Consider the following 23,181-nt stretch of genomic DNA (forward strand, 5'->3'; position numbering starts at 1 on the left):
CTTCAAGTTGTCCTCACCTACCTATTGCTTCAGAAATTGTTTTTTCGTTTTTAAATCCATGTCCGTTAATGAGACCACAATGCTAACCTTAGGAAATTGAAATATCCCTGTCCATTTTTTGATTTTTTATTGTCATAGCCATTCAGAAGAAATAAATAATGGATGTGGCAATAATGTAGTCTGATCACAGGAAATACTTTCACTGAACTGACCACTGTCTTTTGGGTTCAGTGGTGATGATCAGTTGCTATTTCATAATAGCTATTTCCACAGTGATAATGTCAGTGCCTCTACCAGATTTGTATTCATTCTGTTACAATTTTTAAATACTTGTTACCAGTGATGGATGCTATGTGATGTCCTTGGAAACATTAGCCAAAATATAAAAGTCCAATCTCCATTATTTATGAGACCACTAGAGAAAAAGACATTTAGAAATGATAAAGAATATATTGATTATCAGATATTATTAAGAGATTAAAGGGACTAAATGTCCTCAATTTGCTGTTTAGAATCTCAGGATATTAATCAGCCCTGAATCAAATGATGCATTATTCACTTGATTACATAAAATATTATCATAGCTATTCAGAGAGAATTGGAGCATGCTTTCAGTCTTGACCCATTACTTAAATATAAGTGATCTTCAAGGTTCTGACACCATCTCTCTTTTATTATCTTTATACTTGTGTTGAGCAAATCTGTCTATTCTTATGACTTTAATTATTTTATTGGCTCTCAGGTCTAGGCATCTTTCCTAAACATAATTTCAACAGTTTGTTCTTTATATTATTTCTTTATTATTATAACATCTTTGAAATTTAACTGGGTTCCTCCCCCAAATTCTCTTCTGTCTTATGTTTCTCAAATTGTTGTGCCTTTCAGTTAAGTAGCATAAAATATTGGTAATAGCTTTATTTGTTCCTTCACCCAAGTTCCATCTCTAAGATACCAAAATGGCCAAATTTTTCTCTTCTATCATAGGTGTTCTATCTTTCATTCCTACTGCCATGTCTCTATTTCAGACCATATTGTTTCCATATGCCCATATATACACACATTTGCCTATTCCATTAGTCTTCCACCATGTACTTTTTCAGAGTTCCCTTTATAAAAGACAGTATTGGTCCTATTCCTCTTCTACTGGCAAATCTTTATTAGTTCATCACTCCATACTCCTAATCCTGACATTCAAGGCTCTCTGCACACTGCAATCTCCTCCTCATTTGTTCTCCCACTTTTGCTCATGTCCACTTCCAAACCACTTTCCCCATATACCAGAGGGTTATATTACAGATGTAAATCACAGCAGGTCTCGACATTGCTTATAAAAACAATGTTGTAAGCTTCCCATTGCTCCTAGAATACAATCTAGCCTCCACTCCCTGCTGAAGGATGATGCGCGGTCTGGTCCTGACTACATGCCTGGCTTCCTAGACTCTGCTTATACCACTCTATGTAATGTTCTGGGAACTATGTCCTTGACAATCGAGAGGATATGGTTAATGAGGTAATTTTTAAGTACTGACTGGGATGGCAGAGAAAATGTGCCTTGCCAACTTTAAAAGAGGGGTAGGAGAGAATTACACAGAAAATAATTGGTGTAATTTACCATATATACTACTAATGCAGAAAACCAAAGTAGTCTTTATCACTAGGAATTTTCATTAGTATGCATCTGTTTTATCACAGAGTCTGAAAATGGTTGAGTTGTGATTTTCCACATAAATGAGTTTGTATGGATATATAGATATAAATGTGCAACTTAACTCATATAAGCACAGTCAAGCTACACACATTATACTTGTACCCACGTTGTCCCTACAGTCAGAGGGAGTTATGTTTCTGGAAGACAGACTTCTCAGATTTAAAATAGTCATCTTGACTTTTTCACAGTCTTAGTTAACTTTAAAATTGTTACTTTGCTCAAGTCATTTTCAGCACTTTTTTCTTGGTATTACTTTTGGTCTGGTTTACCATCAGGAGAGCAGTCTCATATTATAATCATAGACATGATTCCTTGTTTTGTAATTAAATATTCACTGAAAACCTGTTCATGTGTAAGTAACTCTGCATTATGGGAAAGACAGGAAGAAGAGCAAGGGACTGGTTGGGAGACTCCAAAAATACTAGTAGTAGCTGTCTTCTCATGTATTTATATTCCTCCCTTAACTTAAAATTATTTTGTCATTCTTCTCCCCAAATGGGAAGACTCTTATGAGGTCTTCTAATGAACTGAAATAGAATAAAGAGACAATAGATTCTAGAGGTGGATTAAATTAGGAGCTTGAAGAAAATCTTTGTGCAGGGAATAGACTGACCCTTACAGAGTTTTCATTGCATTATTTCTTTGTGTGTTTGCTTTATTAGCTGTCAGCTGTTGTAAGAACTCTGTGTATGTTAAATAGATTTAGTGAAGGGTTTATCATTTTTATCTTGGACAAAGACTGAAATTAAAGGGCTGGTTGGTGATGTCCTGATTTATTAATGAATGTCATAAAGAACTACATTCACTTGTTTAGAGATCCATGAGTTCTCATAGCATGGTATAATATTATTTTAAAACATATTTAAAAAATAACTGAACATCTCTTTTTGGAGTGCACCAAAAATCAACATTTACTAGATTTGTGTAAACTGAATAATTTGTGTTACTTAAAAAAAATGGACCATTTTATACCAAAATAAATTAGGAATTTACCACTGAGGAGTTGCATTGATTTGATATACTTTTAAAATCTAAATCCATTGTTTTCGAAATGTTTCCTTCAAGAGAATACTCATTTCTTTAATATTTCTAGGATTAACTCCTCTGTCTTTCACAAGTCTCTACTTCACCTATTTATTCATTCTCGTAATTAGAATACTGAAAATTTTACAGGAAGCTCTGTTTTTACACTTATGTGAGCTGTCTTTGTGGATGGTTTAGGGACAGAGAATTAAATCTGCATGAAATCATCACATTTCCCTTGATGCCACCATGAAATTGATACTTTCCCCTGAAAATTTCCATGAAATTACAAAAATTATGCATCTTTGTCACTGGATATCTTGCTTGGAAATATAAAGGAGACTGAGTCAATCTTTCTTGTACCTCAGTTCCTGGTATAACTAATTATTCATGACTCTGTTAATTAAGCACCTACTCCATCTGGTGGAGTAGGAAGGCAAGGTGGAAACTTCCTCCCACATACACACCAAGGAAGCAACTACAGCAAATACAGCTAACCCAGAAAACAAGTTGACTGCAGAATAGACCACCTACACCTGGTGAAGAAGAGAATACAACACAGAGAAGGGAAGAGTGTTAGAGCCACATTCAATTAGGACCAAAGCACTTCCCCCATCCCAGCCCACAAGTGGAAGAAAGAGGAACAGAGCTGGAATGGGACAGGCACTCAGGAACTCTGCACACCTGGCCCTAAAAACATATTCTGGGAACACCAGTCCACATCACATTGGGTTTTGGTGATTGGTGGGGTTGGGCATCAGGGAACTGGAGCACTCTGTGAGGCTGAGACTCCTGGGGCTTATGGGGACAGGCATGCTCCACTGGTCCCACTGAAACCCTAACCAGAGGGAGCAACTTGAAAGATTTATCAGCAATGAGGGGAAGGGGCAGTGGGGTGAGGTTTGATAGAGCTCTCTCCACAAGAGAAGGCAAGTGGGTGACACTTCCCAAGACTTCCCTTTACCCAACAGGTCAGGCACTTGCAGGTGCACCAAACATTCCATCCCACTCACTAGCAGCTCAGCCACACCATGCTGCTTCCCTACATACCCACCTAGCCCACTCAATCTAACAATGTCAGACTTTGCTGACTGGCAGGCAGAGGGAGGCTTTCCCAGCTCTCGGCCCTATCTCAGCTCAATTTGGGAGGCACCTATAGGAGCCAGCTCCAAGGACTTCTTCCTCCTCAAGGATGGCCAAGCCAGGTGCCACATGTCCTCACTTCTCCAATGCTTTCATCATCCCAAACACCCTGTTAGCCAGCAGTACTGCCACTCACAAGGATCCAGCTCACAAAGGCTGGCTGAGGTGAGCTGTCATCCATGGGGTAATGAGGGAGACCACTGCCAACACAGAGACAGAAAGGTCGCCCCACCATAGGCCACCACCAACAACTGGGGTACCACTGCAAAGGAGAACCAGGCACTGGAGAGTAATGAATCAAGTTTCTGGTGCCCCAGAATGCCATCTTACTTTACTATTACTTTGTAGACTAGGGGCATAGCAGATCTATTTAATACAAAGAAAAAAAACCCCAGAAACTATGACAAAATGGGAAAGCAGAGAAATATGTTCCAATCAAAACTACAGGATAAGACATCAGGAAGAGGGATACATGAAATAGAGATCACCAATCTTCTTGATAAAGATTTTAAAGTAACAGTCATGAATATGCTCAGTGCTCTGTGGAATAGTATTAATTATCTCGAGGATGACTTCAATAAAGAGAAGAGTTGAAAAAGTTCCATTCAGAACTGAAGAATACAGTAACTAAAATGAAATGTAAAATGGAGGGAATGAATAATAGATTGCTGCATGCAGAGAGACAGTCAGTGAGATGGAAATTACAGAACAGGAAAACAGCAGAGCTGAGGAAAACAGAAAAAAAATCTCTACAAATGAAAGGATAATAAAATAGCTGTGCGAAAATTCCAACACCTCCAAATGCAACAATACTTACATAATAGAGGTACCAAAAGGAGACTAGAGAGAAAAGGGATAGAAAGTCTCTTTGAAGAATTAATCACTAAAAATTCTGCAATCTGGGGAAGGAAATAGACACCCAGGTCCTGGAAGCACAGAAATCCCCTAACAAAAGGAACTCCAGGAAGACAACACCAAGATATATAATAATTAAACTGACAAAGATTAAGGATAAGGAGAGATATTGAAAGCAGCAAGAAAGAAAAAAAAGATTACTTATAAGGGAGGCCCCATCAGGCTATCAGCAGATTTCTCAGCAGAAACTTTATAGGCCAAAAGGGAGTGGCATGAAATATTTAATGTACTGAAACAGAAGGACCTTGAGCCATGAATCCTCTATCAGAAATATTATCATTCAGATTTGGAGGAGTGATTAAAAACTTCCCAGATAAATGAAGGCTGAGTGGAATTTATATTCACTAAACCAGCATTACAGGATATGGTCAAAGGACTTCTGTAGATGGAAATGTTCTTAAGTCTAAATAGTTTTCACCAATGAAAATAAGCCCACAGTAAAGGATGCAGACCAAGTACTTACCAAGCAAGTATAAAGTTAAAACAAAACAAAACAGAGTGTTCAAATTCCTGGGAAAAAGATGTTGGCATGATAAGTGAGGCAGAAAGCACCTCCCTAAACCACATATAACATGAAAATACTGCAAATGCAATTAATCCTGAAAGAGCATCCTGAAGACCGAGACAGACTGCCTACATCTGGGGAAAAGCTCACAAAAAAGGGTAAAGTAGCAAAGCCATGATTTGGCAGGACAGAAGCCCACCCCCACCCCAACTCATAGGCGGGAGGAAGAGAAAAAGAGCAGGTAGTGAGTAGAAGCCCAGGACTCCTAAACACCCACTCTTGGAGATCTGCTATGGGAGCACAAACCCATATTCCATGGTGCTCTGAAAATTGGTGGGGTTGGAAAGCAAATATAGGAGGAATACTGGAGCGATTGAGATTCCAGCCAATTGTGGGGAACAGGTACCCACAACTGGCCACTCTGGGACAAAAGAAAGGTGAGCACTTTTGAAAGACTTTCCAACAGTTGGAGGGGTAGTAAAGGGGCAAGGATTACACAGAGCTTGCTCCTCAGGAGAAAGGACAGGTGGACAAAATCATCCTGGCACACTCAACCCAGCAGGTTGGGAACTTTCGGGAGCTTCAGGTGCTCCATTATCCTGGCTGGCAATGCAGCGCTGAGGCCACCCACCATGATATGCAGGCTGCCACTACTCCCTCCTGGCTGGCACCAGTTCACAATACTGCAGCCTCCACCATTGTGCCAGGCCAGCCACAGTGGAACTCTGCTTACAGCAGCTACAAGGGTGTAATGCAGAGAGTCCTTTCTGTGCATTTGTCCCACTGGCCCTGGCAGTGGAGGCAGGCACTGCAGCTGGAAAGCAGGAAAGAGCCCTTTACTCCTGGCAGGCACTGGTACCACTCATCTGGGACCCCCATTATCACTCTAGGTGCTGGGCAGCTTCAGAGAGTAGAGCTTCTGGGCACTAGAGAATGCTGTCTACACAGAGTTCTTTCATAGTAATCATTAGATATATGAAATGACAAAAGAATCTTGTACAAACCACAATCCCTCAAACACCAGAAAGAGGGCTAAGTGAAACTGAAATCACCAATCTTCTTGATAAAGATTTCAAAATGAAAATCATAATCATGCTCATGGAGCTACAGAAAAATATTCAAGAGTGCAGGGAGGACTTCACGAAAGAGAAAGAAATGAAAAATACAGTATCTGAAACATACAGTGGAAGGATTTAAAAAGATTAAAAGTGCTTGTAAGGCTAAATAGCTGTCACCAGAGAAAATAAAACCACAGTAAAGGAAGTAGACCAAATAATTACTAAGAAAATACAAAGTTAAACCAACTACCTGCAAAGTTAGTCAAGGGATACACAGAGTACAGAATATGACACCTAATATATAAAGAGTGGAGGAATAAAAAGAAGGGATAAAGAAGAAAAACCTTCAGCTTGTGTTTGAAATAGCATAATAAGTGAGTTAAGTTAGACTGTTAGATAGTAAAGAAGCTGCCCTTGTACCTTTGGTAACCATGAATCTAAAGCCTGCAATGGCAACAAGTACATATCTATCAGTAGTCACCCTAAATGTAAATGGACTGAATGCACCAATCAAAAGACATAGAGTTACAGGATGGATAAAAAAAGCAAGTCTCATCTCTATACTGTCTACAAGAGACTCATCTAAACCCAAAGACATAAACAGACTAAAAGTGAAGGTATGGAAAAAGATATTTAATGCAAATCATAGAGAAAAGCAGTAGTAGCAGTACTTATATCAGATGGAAAAGATTTCAAAATAAAGAAGATACAAAGAAGGACATTCCATAATCATAAAAGGCTAACTATGCAAAACTAATACTAACAGAATTAAAGGGGGAAGTAGATTAGAACTCACTCATATTGATCTACAGAACATTCCATCCAAAAGCATCAGGCTATACATTTTGCTTAAGTGTACACGGAATTCTCCAGAATAGATCACATGCTAGGCCACAATAAGAGCCTCAGTAATTCAAAAAGATTGAAATTGTATCAGGCAACTTTTCAGAGTACAATTTTATGAAACTAGAAAGAAATTCCACAAGAAAACAAAAAAGCCCACATGGAGGCTAAATAACATGCTTCTAAATAACCAATGGAACAATGATAAATTAAAACAGAAACCAAGCAATATATTAAGACAAAGGAAAACAAAAATACAACAGTCCAAAATTTGTGGGACTGCCACAAAAGTGATGTGAAGGAAGTACACAGCAATTCGGGACTACCTCAAGGAACAAGAACAATTCAGTATAAATAATCTAAACTGACAACTAAAGAAACTAGAAAAAGAAGAGCAAATGAATCACAAAGTCAGTAGAAGGAGGGACATAAAAGGATCAGAGCAGAAATAAAATAGAGAAGAATAAAATAATAGAAACAAATCAATGAAATCAGGAACTGGTTGTTTCAGAAAATAAACAGATAGATACCCCTTACCCAATCTAATCAAGAAAAAGAGTTAGACAAACAAAATGAAAAACAAAAAAAAGGAATAGTCAGAACGTATGCCACTGAAATACAAAACACTATTATAAAATTACATGAAAAATTATATGCCAATATATTAGACAACCTATAAGAAATGCGAAAATTCCTAAAAAAATACAGCCTTCCAAGACTGACCAAGGAAGAAACAGAAAATCTGAACAAGTCAATTTTCAGTAACAAAATTGAATGCTAATCAAAAACTCCCAATAAATAAGAGTCCTGTACCACATGGCTTTAGAGCTGAATTCTACCAAACATTTAAAGAAGAGCTAATACCAATACTTCTTAAAGTAGTCCTAAAAGTAGAAGAGGACCTAATACTTCTGAACTCATTCTGGGTCCAGCATCACTCTAATACCAAACCAAAGAAAGACACTACCAAAAAGGAAATTTTAGACCAACATCCCTCATAAGTATAGATGCAGAAATCCTCAACAACATAGTAGCAAACCTTATTCAATAATACATTAAAGGATCATCCATCATGACCAAGGAGGCTTTATTCAAGGATTGAAAGAATGGTACAATATTCATAAATCTGTCAACATCATACACCAGATTAACAAAAAGAAGGATAAATACCATGTGATCATCTCAATAGATGCTGAAAAAGCATTTGACAAAATTCAACATCCATGATAAAAACTCTCAACAAAATGGGTATAGAGGGCAAGTACCTCAACATAATAAAGGCCATATATGACAAACCCACAGCTAACATCATACTCAATGGTAAAAAGCTGAAAGCTTCCTTTAAGATCAGGAACAAGACAAGGATGCCGACTCCCACCACCTTTATTCTACATTCTACATGGATATTCCTATCCATGGCAATCAGACAACATGAAGAAATAAAAGGCATCCAAATTGGTAAGGAAAAGTTAAACTGTCATTATTTTCAAACGACATGATATTATACATAGAAAACCCTAAAGAATCCACCAAAAAACAATTATAACTAGTAAGTGGATTCAGCAAAATTGCAAGATACAGAGTTAATACATAGAAATCTCTTGGTTCCTCTATACTAATAATGAACTAACTAAAAGAGAAATCAGGAAAACAATTCCATTTACAATTGAATCAAAAAGAATAAAATACATAGGAATAAACCTAAGAAAGGAAGTGAAAGACCTGTATCATGAGAAATTAAAGAAGACACCAATAAATGGATATCTATCCCATTTTCATGGATAGGGAGAATTAATTGTATCAAAATGGCCATCCTGCCCAAAGCAATTTAGAGATTCAAAGAAATCCTTATCAAAATACCAACAGCATTTTTCAGTGAACTAGAGCAATTAATCCTAAAATTCACATTGCATCACAATGAAAAGTGATGCCCACTCCCACCACCCTGCAATCCTTGGAAAGAACAAAGCAATCCTTGGAAAGAACAAAGCAATCCTTGGAAAGAACAAAGCTAGGACATTATGCTGCCTGACCTCAAGCTCCACTATAAAGTTACAGTTACCAAAGCAGCATGGTACTGGCACAAGAACACACCTACAGGTCAGTGGAACAGAATAGGGAGCCCAGATGTAAACCCACACATATAAGTGTCATAGTAAAGGAGCCATGAATATATAGTAGGGAAAAGACAGCTCTTTATTAACTGATGCTGGGAGAAGTGGACAGCTACATGCAAGAGACTGAAACCGGATTATTTTATTAGTACATACACAAAAGTAAACTCAGAATGGAGCAAAGACCTAAATGTAAGATGTGAAATGATAAAACTCTTAGAAGATAACATAAGCAAAAATTTACTGAATATAAGCATGAGCAATTTTTTTTCTGGACATACCTCCTTGGGCATGGGATACAAAGTAAAAAATGAACAAGTAGGACTACATCAAGCTGAAAAGCTGTACAGAGAAGACACCAGCAAAACAAAAAGTCACACTACAGTGTGGGAGAATATATTCATAAGTGATTTTTGCAGTTAGGGTTAACATTCAAAATATATAAGAACTCATATGCCTCAACACCAATAAATAAATAAATAAGTAAGTAAGTAAGTAAATAAATAAATAAAATAACCCTTTAAAAAAATAGGCAGAGGACCTGAACAGACATTTCTCTAGAGAGGAAATATAAGTGGCCAACAGGCATATAACATGATGTTCCACATTGCTAATCATCAGGAAAACGCAAATCAAAACCACAGTGAGATACCACCTCCCACCACTTAGAATGGCCACTATCCAAAAGACTAGAAATAAGTTTTGGCAAGGATGTGGAGAAAAGAGAAACCTCCCATACTGTTGGTAGGAATGTTAATGGTGCAGCCACTGTGTAAAGCACTATGGAGCTTTCTCAGAAAACTAAAAATAGAATTATCATTTGACCCAATTATTCCACTTCTATGAATTTACCTGAAAAAAATTAAATATCTGATTCAAAAAGATGTATGCACCCCTATTTTTATTTATGTATTATACTGTATTATTTACAGTAGCCAATATATGGAAGCAATCATGGTGTCCATCAACAGATGAATGGATAAAAGATGTACATATACACAATGGAGTATTATTCAGCCATAAAAAAGAAATCCTGACTGTTGAAACAACATGAATGGATCTAGTGGGTATTATGCAAAAGTGTAATAAGCATGGTGGAGAAAGACAAATACTATATGATTCCACTTATTTGCAGAAAATAAAAACAAAACAAAACAAAATGAACAAAATAGCAACAGACTCATAGACACTGAGAAGTGACTGGTGGTTACCATGGGAAATGGGTTGTAACTGATGGGTGGGGGATAAATAATTGACAACAGAAACAAATCTTGTGGTATTCAAATATTGCAATTAAAAATGAAAATTAAAAATGGTATGGATGGGTTGAACAGAAAAATTACACAGATGAGAATATTAGCTTGAGAAATTCAGAGGAAGGATTTGCAAACTGCAGCACAGAAAGATAAAGATATAGAAAATATGGATGATAAGTTAGAAGACACTGATATTAGAATGAGCATGTGTATCTGTTCTACAAAGAATAGGTAAAATTATGAGAGACAATATTAAGGTTAAAAATTCAAGACAAAGTCACCAAAACAGATTCAGGAAACCCACTAGATTTAAAAATCCCACACAGGATGAATAAAAAACTACAGTAGAAATTATTTAAAAACCTTAATTAAACTAGTGAGGATTTTTTCTGAGCCTAAATGACCTGAAGTAAATACTTCTGTTCTCCAGAGCCTTCCATATGGGGGACGGGAATATACCTAACTCCAGCCCACTATCACTGTATTGTCCCACAAAATGACAGAGAAAACATGAGAATGAACTGTACAGTTCACAGTTCAGAAGTACAGGCTAACTAAAACAATGAAAATTGTAGGACTGTAGAATGCTTTCCCTACCCCACACTTACCAGCACATTGCTAAAGCCTTGCTTATTTACCTCATTTCCTTCTACCCAGTACATCATGTTTAGTTATCAAGAAAGAATTGAAAGATATACTAAAAGGCCAGTTTGAAGAGACAAAGCAAGCATTAAAAGCAGACTAAAGACAGGTATGTTAGTATTATAAGAATATGAATTTAAACAACTGTGATTTTCTGCTCTAATGGATAAAAATAGCATGCACCAGATTGGCAATGTAAGCAGACAGAAGAAAATTCTAAGAAAAAATCAAAAAGAAATTCTAGAAATCAAAAAAACACTATAAGAATGAAGAATGCCTTTGATGAGCCCAGTAAGAGACTGTACATGGCTGAGGATAGAATCTTTGCACTTGAAGTACATGTCAATAGAAACTTCCAAAACTGAAAGCAAAGAGAAAAAGACTGGGAAAAGAAATGTACAAGTACTGTGGGAAAACTACAAAATATTTAATACATGCAGAAGATGAATGCCAGAAAGAAAAGAAAAGAAAGGATGAGAAGATATATTTGAAGTAATAATGACTGAGAATTTCCCAAATTAATGTGAGAGACCAAAGTCCAATTCCAGGAATTTCACAGAACAGTGAGAAGGATTAATGCCAAAAATAATCTATGTGTAGGCATATCAAATTAAAGCTACATAAAATCAAAGATAAAGAAAAAAATCTTGAAGGAATGAAGAGGATGTTAAAACAAACATCTTACCGACAGAGGAGCAACAATAAGATTTATATGTGATCTGTTCTCAGAAACTACACAAGCAAGAGAGAGTGGAGTGAAGTATATAAGGTGTTTAGCGATAAAAACCACCAACCTTATATTCTTTACTCATGAAACTATCCTTCAAAAGCAAAGGAATAATGAAGACTCACTGGCAGTAGGTCTGTTTTGTAAGAAATGTTAAAAGAAATTCTGAAGAGAGAAAGAAGTGATATAGATCATAAATGTGAATTTAAATAAGGGAAGCACATCAAAAGAAATAAGTAGAAGTAAAATAAAAATATTTTCTTATTCTTAATTGATCTAACATAAAAGTTTATTCAAATTAATAAAAGCAACAATATATTCAAATATCTATACTTATGGATAATATAATAGCTTATGTATGGTTACATATATATGTATGTAAAGTGAATGACAGCAATGGTAAAAGGACAGGAGATAGGAATTAGGATTACTTTGTTATTATAAGATATTTGCACTACTTTTGAAGCAATATAGTGTCATTTGAGAGTGGACTTGGATTAATTTTAAGTGGACAATGCAAACTTGAGGACAACCATAAAATATGTTTTGAAAAATGTACAACTGATATGTTAAGCAAGGAGCGAAAATTGAATCATATGAAATATGCAATTAAAACCACAAAAGGCAGAAAAGGAGCAGATGACAAAAAATAGGAATGAAGAACAAGGGCAACAAATAAAAGCAAACAAATATGGTAAATATTAATCATGTTAGATTGGTAATCACTTTAAATGTCAATGGGCTACACCAACTAAAAGACAGTGAATGCCAGAGTGGACTAAAAACAAGAACCAGCTATATGTTGTCCACAAGAAACACAGTTTAAATTAACTATAATTTAAGATTAAAACAACTACAACTATAGATTAAAATTTAAGGATGGACAAATATATGCCATGTTAACAAAATCAAAAGAAAGCCTGGGTAGGTATAATAACTTCAAACAAAGCAGATTCAGAGCAAGGCAAATTATCAGGGTAATAAGTTGCATTATATAATGATGAAGGGTTCAATTCTCCAAGAAGACATAACAATCCTTAATCCATATGCTCCTAACAATAGAGGATCAAAATATATGAGGCAAAGAGTGATAGAATTTCAAGGAGAAATAGATGAACCTATAATTACAGTTGGAGATTTCACCACCTCTCTATCAGAAAACTTCTGCCTTTCTCCAGAGGGCAGAAAATCAGTAAAGACATAGTTGAATCCAGCAGCACCATCAATTCAGCTGGGTATAATTGACTTCTATTGACTCAACAGCAGAACACATTCTTCTCAAGCTCACATTCACCAAAATAAATGACGTTCTGGGCCACAAACACACCTTAACACACTTAAGAGAGTAGAAATTATACAGTGACTGCTCTGAGAGCACAATAGAATTAAAATAAAAAGCAATACCAAAGATAGCTAGAAGATCCCAAAATATGTACAGATTAAACAGCATATGTTTAAATGACACATGTGTCAAAGAATCTCAAGAGAAAAATATTAAGACTGAATGAAAATAGAACCACAACATCAAAATTTATGGGCTACAGCAAAAGAACTGCTTAGAGAGAAAGTTATAGTAGGGAATGCATATATTAAAAAAGAATAAAAGATCTAAAATCAGTAATCAGTTTCGGGAAACAAAAAATTACAACAACAAAAAACATTTAATCCAAAATAGAAGAAAAGAAATAAAAATTAGAGCAGAAATCAATGAAATTGAAACAGGAAATCAATACAGAAAATCAAAAGCTAGTTCTTAGAAAAGAACAATAAATATAAGCCTATGGCCATGCTAATTAAGAAGAAAAGAGAGAAAAGACAAATTATTAATATCAGAAATGAACGAGGGAACATTACTACAGATCTCATGGACATTAAAATGATAATAATGGCATGTTGTGAGCAACTCTGTGACAACAAATGCGATAACCTAGATAAAATAGACCAACTCCTGAAAGACACAACCTACTATGACACACAAGAAGAAATAGACAACTTGAATAGACATATCAATTTGAGAAATTATTAGAGACATATCTATTAGAGAAATAATTAGTAACTTTCAAAACAAAGTACTAGGCTCAGATAGGTTCCCTGGTGAATTCTGCAACACATTTGAGGAAAAATTATACCAATTCTCTATAATCTCTTCTAGAAGTTAGAAGCAGAGGGAATACTTTTTCTAACTCATTCTGAGTCTAGCATTACCCTGATAACAAAACTAGATGAAGACATTACAAGAAAACTACAAACCAAATATCTCATGAACATAGTTGAAAAAATCATTGGCAAAATATTAGCAATATTTAGGAACAACTCTTTGAATGCAAATTTGATAAACTAGTTGAAATGTACTAACTCCTTGAAAGACACAATTCACTGAAAGTCACACAGAAGAAATAGACAATTTGAATAGACTTCTCTCTACCTAAGTAAATATATTTTTATTTAAACTCACTAGTTTACAAAGGTTTCTTTAGCATATTATATTGGTGGTTTATTACAGCAAACTGTGCATTCCTGTATATGTGGGATCATGAAACTGAAGCTCAGATGGGACACAGTGATAAATACATAGAGAACAACTTGAGAGATCAGCTGTCCCAAGCATTAATTAATTCATCACCAGATAGATTTTGTAACATACACAAGTGGAACTTCTCATCTTGGATGTACAAATACTTCCATGGAAATGCTAGGGGAGTTTTGCAATTTTGCAGGGCTTCACAACTACATAGATTTGATAACCTTTATTATTCGTAAGGTAGAGAACTAAAACCTTAAGAACTATTTCTGTACTGGACTTTTGACCTTTGTGTTGGGCTATATACAAAATGAGCTGAAAAGGACCTTGAATATCAGCCAGTCCAATTGTTTATTAACAGGAAAGAAATGAAGGTCAGCCTTCTCTAACTTTCCAGTTCTGTGTGTAATGCCCATTTATATATGTTCAAAGCATTTTGCATATCTAATATATTAAAATTATTCTTCACTTGTCTGATCCACTAGAATGAAAACTCACCGAGGTCAGTAGCTATGATGTTGCCATTGAACCTCTACAATATACAGGACATTTTCTTATCTAGAATTATAATGATGGTATATCATTTAATATATATGATATATGAGATTTGGTATATATCCATTCCATCTGTGAAGAATGTGCAGTTATTTATTATTAGGTTGTTATAGAAGAAGAAATTAAGATTTAGCAAGATGAATCAACTTACCCAAAGTCACTACACACTTAGAAAGCAGTGGATTCAGGATCCAAATGAAGCACTTTAATTACAGAGCCTATACTCTTAATGATTGTTAAACTCCCTATCATAGAGTTGAGTCTCTGTAAATATTATTGAAAGTAGTTTAAATAAGCCTAATTGAGGGAACAGACATGTAAAACAATTATAATTCAGTATACTAACTTATATAAAATCAGTAAACACAAAGTATAATTTCTATGTACTATATCCACTTTTAAGTAATTAGAGAAACTTCACAAAAGGACATTTCGAACTGAAATTTATACTACTATTGTTAAACATTTTTGTTCACATGAAATATAAGAAAACTTTTTGTATATTCCTCAGGCTAATACCTTCTTAGGGTCTTATTCTGCCTTTCCAATTTACTTAGTTAGGAATTAGTAAAATATGCTATAAATCATTCTTAATAAATTTTTGACATTGATCCTGTCCATCTGCATTTATATTTTCTTTTTTCTTTTTCTTTTGATACTGTTAATGTACAATTACTTGAACATTAGGGTTACTAGACTCCCCCTATTATCAAGTTCCCTCCACATACCCCATTACAGTCACTGTGCATCAGTGTAGTAAGATGATATAGAATCATTACTTGACTTCTCTTTATATACTGCCTTCCCCATGTCCTCAACCCCCTACATTATGTGTGCTAATTGTAATGCCCCATTTTCCCCCTTATTCCTCCCTTCCCACCCATCCTCCCCCAGTCCCTTTCCCTTTGGTAACCGTTAGTCCATACTTGGGGTCTGTGAGTCTGCTGTTGTTTTGTTCCTTCAGTTTTCTCTTTGTTGTTATATTCCACAGATTAGTGAAATCATTTGATACTTGTCTTTCTCCACCTGGCTTATTTCATTGAGCATAATACCCTCTAACTCCATCCATGTTGTTGCAAATGGTAGGATTTGTTTTCTTCTTATGGCTGAATAATATTCCATTGTGTATATGTACCACATCTTCTTTATCCATTCATCTACTGATGGACACTTAGGTTGCTTCCATTTCTTGGCTATTGAAAATAGTGCTGTGATAAACATAGGAGTGCATATGTTTTTTTCAAACTGGGCAGCTGTATTCTTCAGGTAAATTCCTAGGAGTGGAATTCCTGGGTCAAATGGTAAGTCTATTTTGAGCATTTTGAGGAACCTCCATACTGCTTTTCACAATGGTTGAACTAATTTACATTCCCACCAGCAGTGTAGGAGGGTTCCCCATTTTCCACAGCTTTGCTAACATTTGTTGTTGTTTGTCTTTTGGATGTTGGCCATCCTAACTGGTGTGAGGTGAATATCTCATTGTGGTTTTAATTTGCATTTCCCTGATGATTAGTGATGTGGAGCATCTTTTCATGTGTCTGTTGCCCATCTGAATTTCTTCTGTGGAAAAGTGTCTATTCAGATCCTGTGCCCATTTTTTAATTGGATTTTTTGCTTTTTGTTTGTTGAGGTGAGTGAGCTCTTTATATATTTTGGATGTCAACCCTTTATCGGATCTGTCATTTATGAATATATTCTTCCATATTGTAGGATGTCTTCTTATTCTACTGATGGTATCCTTCGCTGTACAGAAGCTTTTTAGTTTGATATAGTCCCATTGTTCATTTTTCCTTTTGTTTGCCTTGCCCGGGGAGTATGTTCATGAAGAAGCTGCTCATGTTTATGTCCAAGGGATTTTTGCATATATTTTTTTCTATGAGTTTTATGGTTTCATGACTTACATTCAGGTGTTTGATCCATTTTGAGTTTACTTTTGTGTATGGGGTTAGACAATAATCCAGTTTCATTCTCTTACATGTAGCTGTCCAGTTTTGCCAATACCAGCTGTTGAAGAGGCTGTCATTTCCCCCATTGCATATCCATGGCTCCTTTATCATATATTAACTGACCATATATGCTTGGGTTTATATCTGGACTCTCTAGTCTGTTCCACTGGTCTATGGGTCTGTTCTTGTGCCAGTACCAAATTGTCTTGTTTAGTGTGGCTTTGTAGTAGAGCTTGAAGTCAGGAAGCATAATTCCCCCTGCTTTATTCTTTCTTCTCAGGATTGCTTTGGCTATTCAGGGTCTTTTGTGGTTCCATATGAATTTTAGAACTATTTGCTCTAGTTCATTGACTAATGCTGTTGGTATTTTGATAGGGATTGAATTGAACCTGTAGATTGCTTTAGGCAGGATGGCCATTTTGACAATATTAATTTTTCCTAGCCCAGAACATGGGATGAATTTCCATTTATTAGTGTTCTCTTTCATTTCTTTTAAGAGTGTCCTGTAGTTATCAGGGTATAGGTCTTTCACTTCCTTGGTTAGGTTTATTCCTAGGTATTTTATTCTTTTTGATGCAATTGTGAATGGAATTGTTTTCCTGATTTCTCTTTCTGCTAGTTTATCATTATTGTATAGGGATGCAACAGATTTCTGTGTATTAATTTTGTATCCTGCAACTTTGCTGAATTCAGATATTAGATCTAGTAGTTTTGGAGTGGATTCTTTAGGGTTTTTATGTACAATATCACATCATCTGGAAGCAGGGACAGTTTGACTTCTTCCTTGCAAATTTGGATCCTTTTATTTCTTTGTGTCTGATTGCCATGGCTACGGCCTCTAGAATTATGTTGAATAAAAGTGGGGAGAGTGGGCATCCTTTTCTTCTTCCCGATCTTAAAGGAAAAGCTTTCAGCCACTCACTGTTAAGTATAATGTTGGCTGGGGGTTTGTCATATATGGCCTTTATTATGTTGAGGTACTTGCCCTCTATACCCATTTTGTTGAGAGTTTATATCATGAATGGACGTTGAATTTTGTCAAATGCTTTTTCAGCATCTATGGAGATGATCATGTGTTTTATGTCCTTTTTTTTGTTGACATAGTGGATGATGTTGGATTTTCACATATTGTACCATCATTGCATCCCTTGGATGAATCCCACTTGATCATGATGGGTGATCTTTTGATGTATTTTTGAATTCAGTTTGCTAATATTTTGTTGAATGTTTTTGCATCTATGTTCATCGTGGATATTGGTCTGTTATTTTCTTTTTTTGTGGTGTCTTTGACTGGTTTTGGTATTAGAGTGATGTTGGCCTCGTAGAATGAGTTTAGGAGTATTCCCTCCTCTTCTACTTTTTGGAAAACTTTAAGGAGGATGGGTACTAGGTCTTCACTAAATGTTTGATAAAATTCAGCAGTGAAACCATCTGGTCTAACAGTTTTGTTCTTATGTAGTTTTTTGATTACCAGTTCAATTTCTTTGCTGGTAATAGGTCTATTCAGATTTTCTGTTTCTTCCTGGGTCAGCTTTGGAACGTTGTATTTTTCTATAAAGTTTGGCCATTTCTTCTAGGTTATCCAGTTTGTTACCATATAATTTTTCATAATATTCTCTCATAATTCTTTGTATTTCTGTGGTGTCCATGGTGATTTTTCATTTTTCAATTCTGATTCTATTTATGTGTGTAGACTCTCTTTTTTTCCCAATCAGTCTGGCTAGGGGTTCATCTATTTTGTTTATTTTCTCAAAGAACCAGCTCCTGCTTTCATTGATTTTTTCTATTGGTTTATGCTTCTCAATTTTATTTATTTATGTTTTAATCTTTATTATGTCCCTCCTTCTACTGACTTTGGGCCTCATTTGTTCTTTCTTTTCTAGTTTCATTAATTTGGCATTGTTCTTCTTTCCTGAGGTACGCCTGTATCGAAATATATTTCCCTCTTAGCATCGCCTTGGCTGTGTCCCACAGATTTTGTGTTGTTGAATTATTGTTGCTATTTGTCTCCATATATTGCTTGATCTCTGTTTTTATTTAGTCATTGATCCATTGATTACTTAGGAGCATGTTATTAAGCCTCCATATGTTTGTGGGCTTTTTCATTTTCTTGGTGTAATTTATTTCTAGTTTCATACCTTTGTGATCTGATAAGCTGGTTAGTATAATTTCAATCTTTTTCAATTACTGAGGCTCTTTTTGTGTCCTAGTATGTGATCTATTCTTGAAAATGTTCCATGTGCACTTGAGAAGAATGTGTATCCTGTTGCTTTTGGATGGTGTGTTCTGTAGATGTCTGTTAGTTCCATCTTTTCTAATATGTTGTTCAGTACCTCTGTCTCTTTACTTATTTTCTGTCTGGTTGATGTGTCCTTTGAAGTGAGTGGTGTGTTGAAGTGTCCTAAATTGAATGCATTGCATTCTATTTCCCCCTTTAATTTTGTTAGTATTTGTTTCACATATATAGGTGATCCTGTGTTGGGTACATAGATATTTGTAATAGTTATATCCTCTTGTTGGACTGACCCCTTTATGATTATGTAATGTCCTTCTTTGTCTCTTGTGACTTTCTTTATTTTGAAGTCTATTTTGTCTTATACAAGTACAGCAACTCCTGCTTTTTTCCACCCTGTTAGTTGCATGAAATATCTTTATCCATCCCTTTAATTTCAGTCTGTGTATGTCTTTGGGTTTGAAGTGAGTCTCTTGTAGGCAGCATATAGATGGGTCTTATTTTTTCATCCATTCAGTGACTCTAAATCTTTTGATTGGCGCATACAGACCATTTCCATTTAGGGTGGTTATCGACAGGTATGTAGTTATTGCCATTGCAGGCTTTAGATTCATGGTTACCAAAGGTTCAAGGGTAATTCCCTTACTATCTAATAGTCTAATTTAACTCACTTTGTATGCTATTACAAACACAATCTAAAGGTTCTTCTTTTTTTCCCCCTCCTTTTTCTTCCTCCTCCATTCTTTGTATGTTATGAATCATATTCTGTGCTCTTTGTCTATCCCTTGGGTGACATCTATTTAGCCTTAGGAATATTTCCATCTATAGGAGTCCCTCTAAAATGCACTGTAGAGGTGATTTGTGGGAGGTAGATTATCTCAACTTTTTCTTATCTGAAAATTGTTTAATCCCTCCTTCAACTTTAAATGATAACCTTGTCGAGTATTGTATTCTTGGTCCAAGGCCCTTCTGCTTCATTGCATTAAATATATCATGCCACTCCCTTCTGGCCTGTCAGGTTTCTGTTGAGAAGTCTGATGATAGCTTGATGGGTTTTCCTTTGTATGTGATCTTTTTTCTCTCTCTAGCTGCTTTTAAAAGTCTGTCTTTATCCTTGATCTTTGCCATTTTAATTATTATATGTCTTGATGTTGTCTTCCTTGGGTCACTTGTATTGAGATATCTGTGCACCTCCATGGCCTGAGAGACTATCTCCTTCCCTAGATTCAGGAAGTTTTCAGTAATACCTCCTCAATGACACTTTTTATCCCTTTTTCTATCTCTTCTTCTTCTGGTACCCCTATAATATGAATATTGTTCCATTTTGTTTGGTCACACAGTTCTCTCAATTTTCTTTCATTTTTAGATATTCTTTTTTCTCTTTGGTTCTTTGTATTCCTCTTCTCTAATTTCTATTCTATTTACTGTCTCTTCTACTACATCTAATCTGCTTTTAAATCCCTCCATTGTATGTTTGATTTCAGATATGGAATTTCTTAATGATTTAATCTCCAACTTAAATTTGCTCCTGAGTTCTTGAACATTTTTTTGTACCTCCATAAGCATGTTTATGATTTTTATTTTGAACTCTCAGGCAGATTGGTGAGTTCAGTTTCATTAGGCCCTTTTTCTGGGGTTTGTGAGATTTCGGTCTGAACCATGTTCTTTTGACATTTCATAGTTCTGTGTGGTCCTCACTAGTGCCCAGAAGCTCCAGTCTCTGGAGCTACTCAGTGCCTACAGGGAGGTTGGGGGCCATAGGGGAGCAGAGCTGTGCCTGGGGGCATGCAAGATCTGCTTCCTGATTCCCGTCTGTGGTGCATGTCTCAAGTGTCAGAGCCAGTGGGCCAAGCACACAGGTGTAAGCCTCTGTGCTTTGCAGCTACAGCTGTTGTAGGCTGAGCCTGCTTCTGGCTGGCCTGATGCCAGTGCAGTGACTGCCGGTTAGCGAACCATTGCCAGTAGGCCAGGAGGAAGGCGCAGCAGGCTGTATGTCACAGAGGGGGGCCACAGAGCTGAGTAGGCAGCCAGGCGGATGGGGCACCTGCACCTCCTCAAAGTTCCCAACCAGCTGGGCAAAGCAGACCCAGACAACCTTGTCCAGCTCTCCCCTCCCCTGCGCAGCAAGCTCAGTGTAAACCCCACTTCATCAGCAGCCTTCTCACTGCTAGGAAGCCTCTCAAACCACCTGTCTTTCCTTTGTCCCAGATCTGCTGAGTGTGGATCCCCTCCTCTACAAATGGCCGCAATTTGTCTCTCAAGCACCCCACCTGTCTGAACTTCCCAATATCCGGAGCACCACACAGTGTAGGTTTCTGCTCCCAAAGCTGACCTCCAGGGCTCACTGTTCAGCAGTCCCAGGCTTCCACCCCCTCTCCCGCTCCACTTCTCCTCCTCCCGCCAGTGAGCTGGGCTGGGGGAAGGGCTTGGGTCCCACTTGATAAAGGCTTTTGTACAATACTCTGTCTTCATGGGGTCTCCTCTGTTCATGAGGTCCACATGCAGTCTGGTGCAGCCTTCTTTCTTGTTGCTGTTTTAGGGTTAGTTGTAGCAATTAACTATATTTTCATACTATTTGTGGTTTGGGGAGGAATTCTCCTCACGCCGCTATCTTGAAACCCCCATCTGCATTTCTTTATGCACTTTCAGCTGTACTTTTGTTGTGAAAAATGAATGAAAACCAGAATGAATAATATCCTGTGCTGGCTGCTGAGAGTGTAGTATCCTGGTCTTTTTGATTTAACAGAGTGGGATTTTGGAATATCCTTTTTTGAATAATGCTAAGGAATTTGAAGCCACTGATGTGTATTTTATATTTTCAAGATTTAAAATAATATGGGATAATGAAATGTAGATGTTTATAAAATAATTAATTTTAAGGGAAAGTTTTCCAAATGAGTATTCTTTTTAAACTTTAGCTCTGTATAATGCAACTAAATTTGCTGATTTTTGTTATTTAACATTGTACTAGAGGTCCTAGCCACGGCAATCAGACAAAACAAAAAAATACAAGGAATCCAGATTGGCAAAGAAGAAGTCAAACTGTCACTATTTGCAGATGACATGATACTGTACATAAAAAACCCTAAAGACTCCACCCCAGAACTACTAGAACTGATATCGGAATACAGCAAAGTTGCAGGATACAAAATCAACACACAGAAATCTGTGGCTTTCCTATATACCAACAATGAACCAACAGAAAGAGAAATCAGGAAAACAACTCCATTCACAATTGCATCAAAAAAAATAAAATACCTAGGAATAAACCTAACCAAAGAAGTGAAAGACTTATATTCTGAAAACTACAAGTCACTCTTAAAAGAAATTAAAGGGGACACTAACAGATGGAAACGCATCCCATGCTCATGGCTAGGAAGAATTAATATCGTCAAAATGGCCATCCTGCCCAAAGCAATATACAGATTTGATGCAATCCCTATGAAACTACCAGCAACATTCTTCAATGAACTGGATCAAATAATTCAAAAATTCATATGGAACCACCAAAGACCCCGAATAGCCAAAGCAATCCTGAGAAAGAAGAATAAAGTAGGGGGGATCTCACTCCCCAACTTCAAGCTCTATTATAAAGCCATAGTAATCAAGACAATTTGGTACTGGCACAAGAACAGAGCCACAGACCAATGGAACAGACTAGAGAATCCAGACATTAACTCAGACATATATGGTCAATTAATATTTGATAAAGGAGCCATGGACATACAATGGCGAAATGACAGTCTCTTCAACAGATGGTGCTGGCAAAACTGGACAGCTACATGTAGGAGAATGAAACTGGACCATCGTCTAACCCCATATACAAAAGTAAACTCAAAATGGATCAAAGACCTGAATGTAAGTCATGAAACCATTAAACTCTTGGAAGAAAACATAGGCACAAACCTCTTAGACATAAACATGAGTGACCTCTTCTTGAACATATCTCCCCGGGCAAGGAAAACAACAGCAAAAATGAACAAGTGGGACTA

The 23,181-nt window shown here is 36.4% G+C and overlaps 1 pseudogene; it reads left to right on the forward strand.

The window, feature by feature from the left end:
- The first annotated feature begins 3,923 nt into the window (after positions 1-3,923).
- Positions 3,924-23,181, forward strand: part of LOC118917092 (60S ribosomal protein L9-like) — an 85,981-nt pseudogene continuing 66,723 nt past the window's right edge.

This window comes from Manis pentadactyla, chromosome 7 (assembly GCF_030020395.1).
Source record: "Manis pentadactyla isolate mManPen7 chromosome 7, mManPen7.hap1, whole genome shotgun sequence".
Classification (NCBI taxonomy): Eukaryota; Metazoa; Chordata; class Mammalia; order Pholidota; family Manidae; genus Manis; species Manis pentadactyla.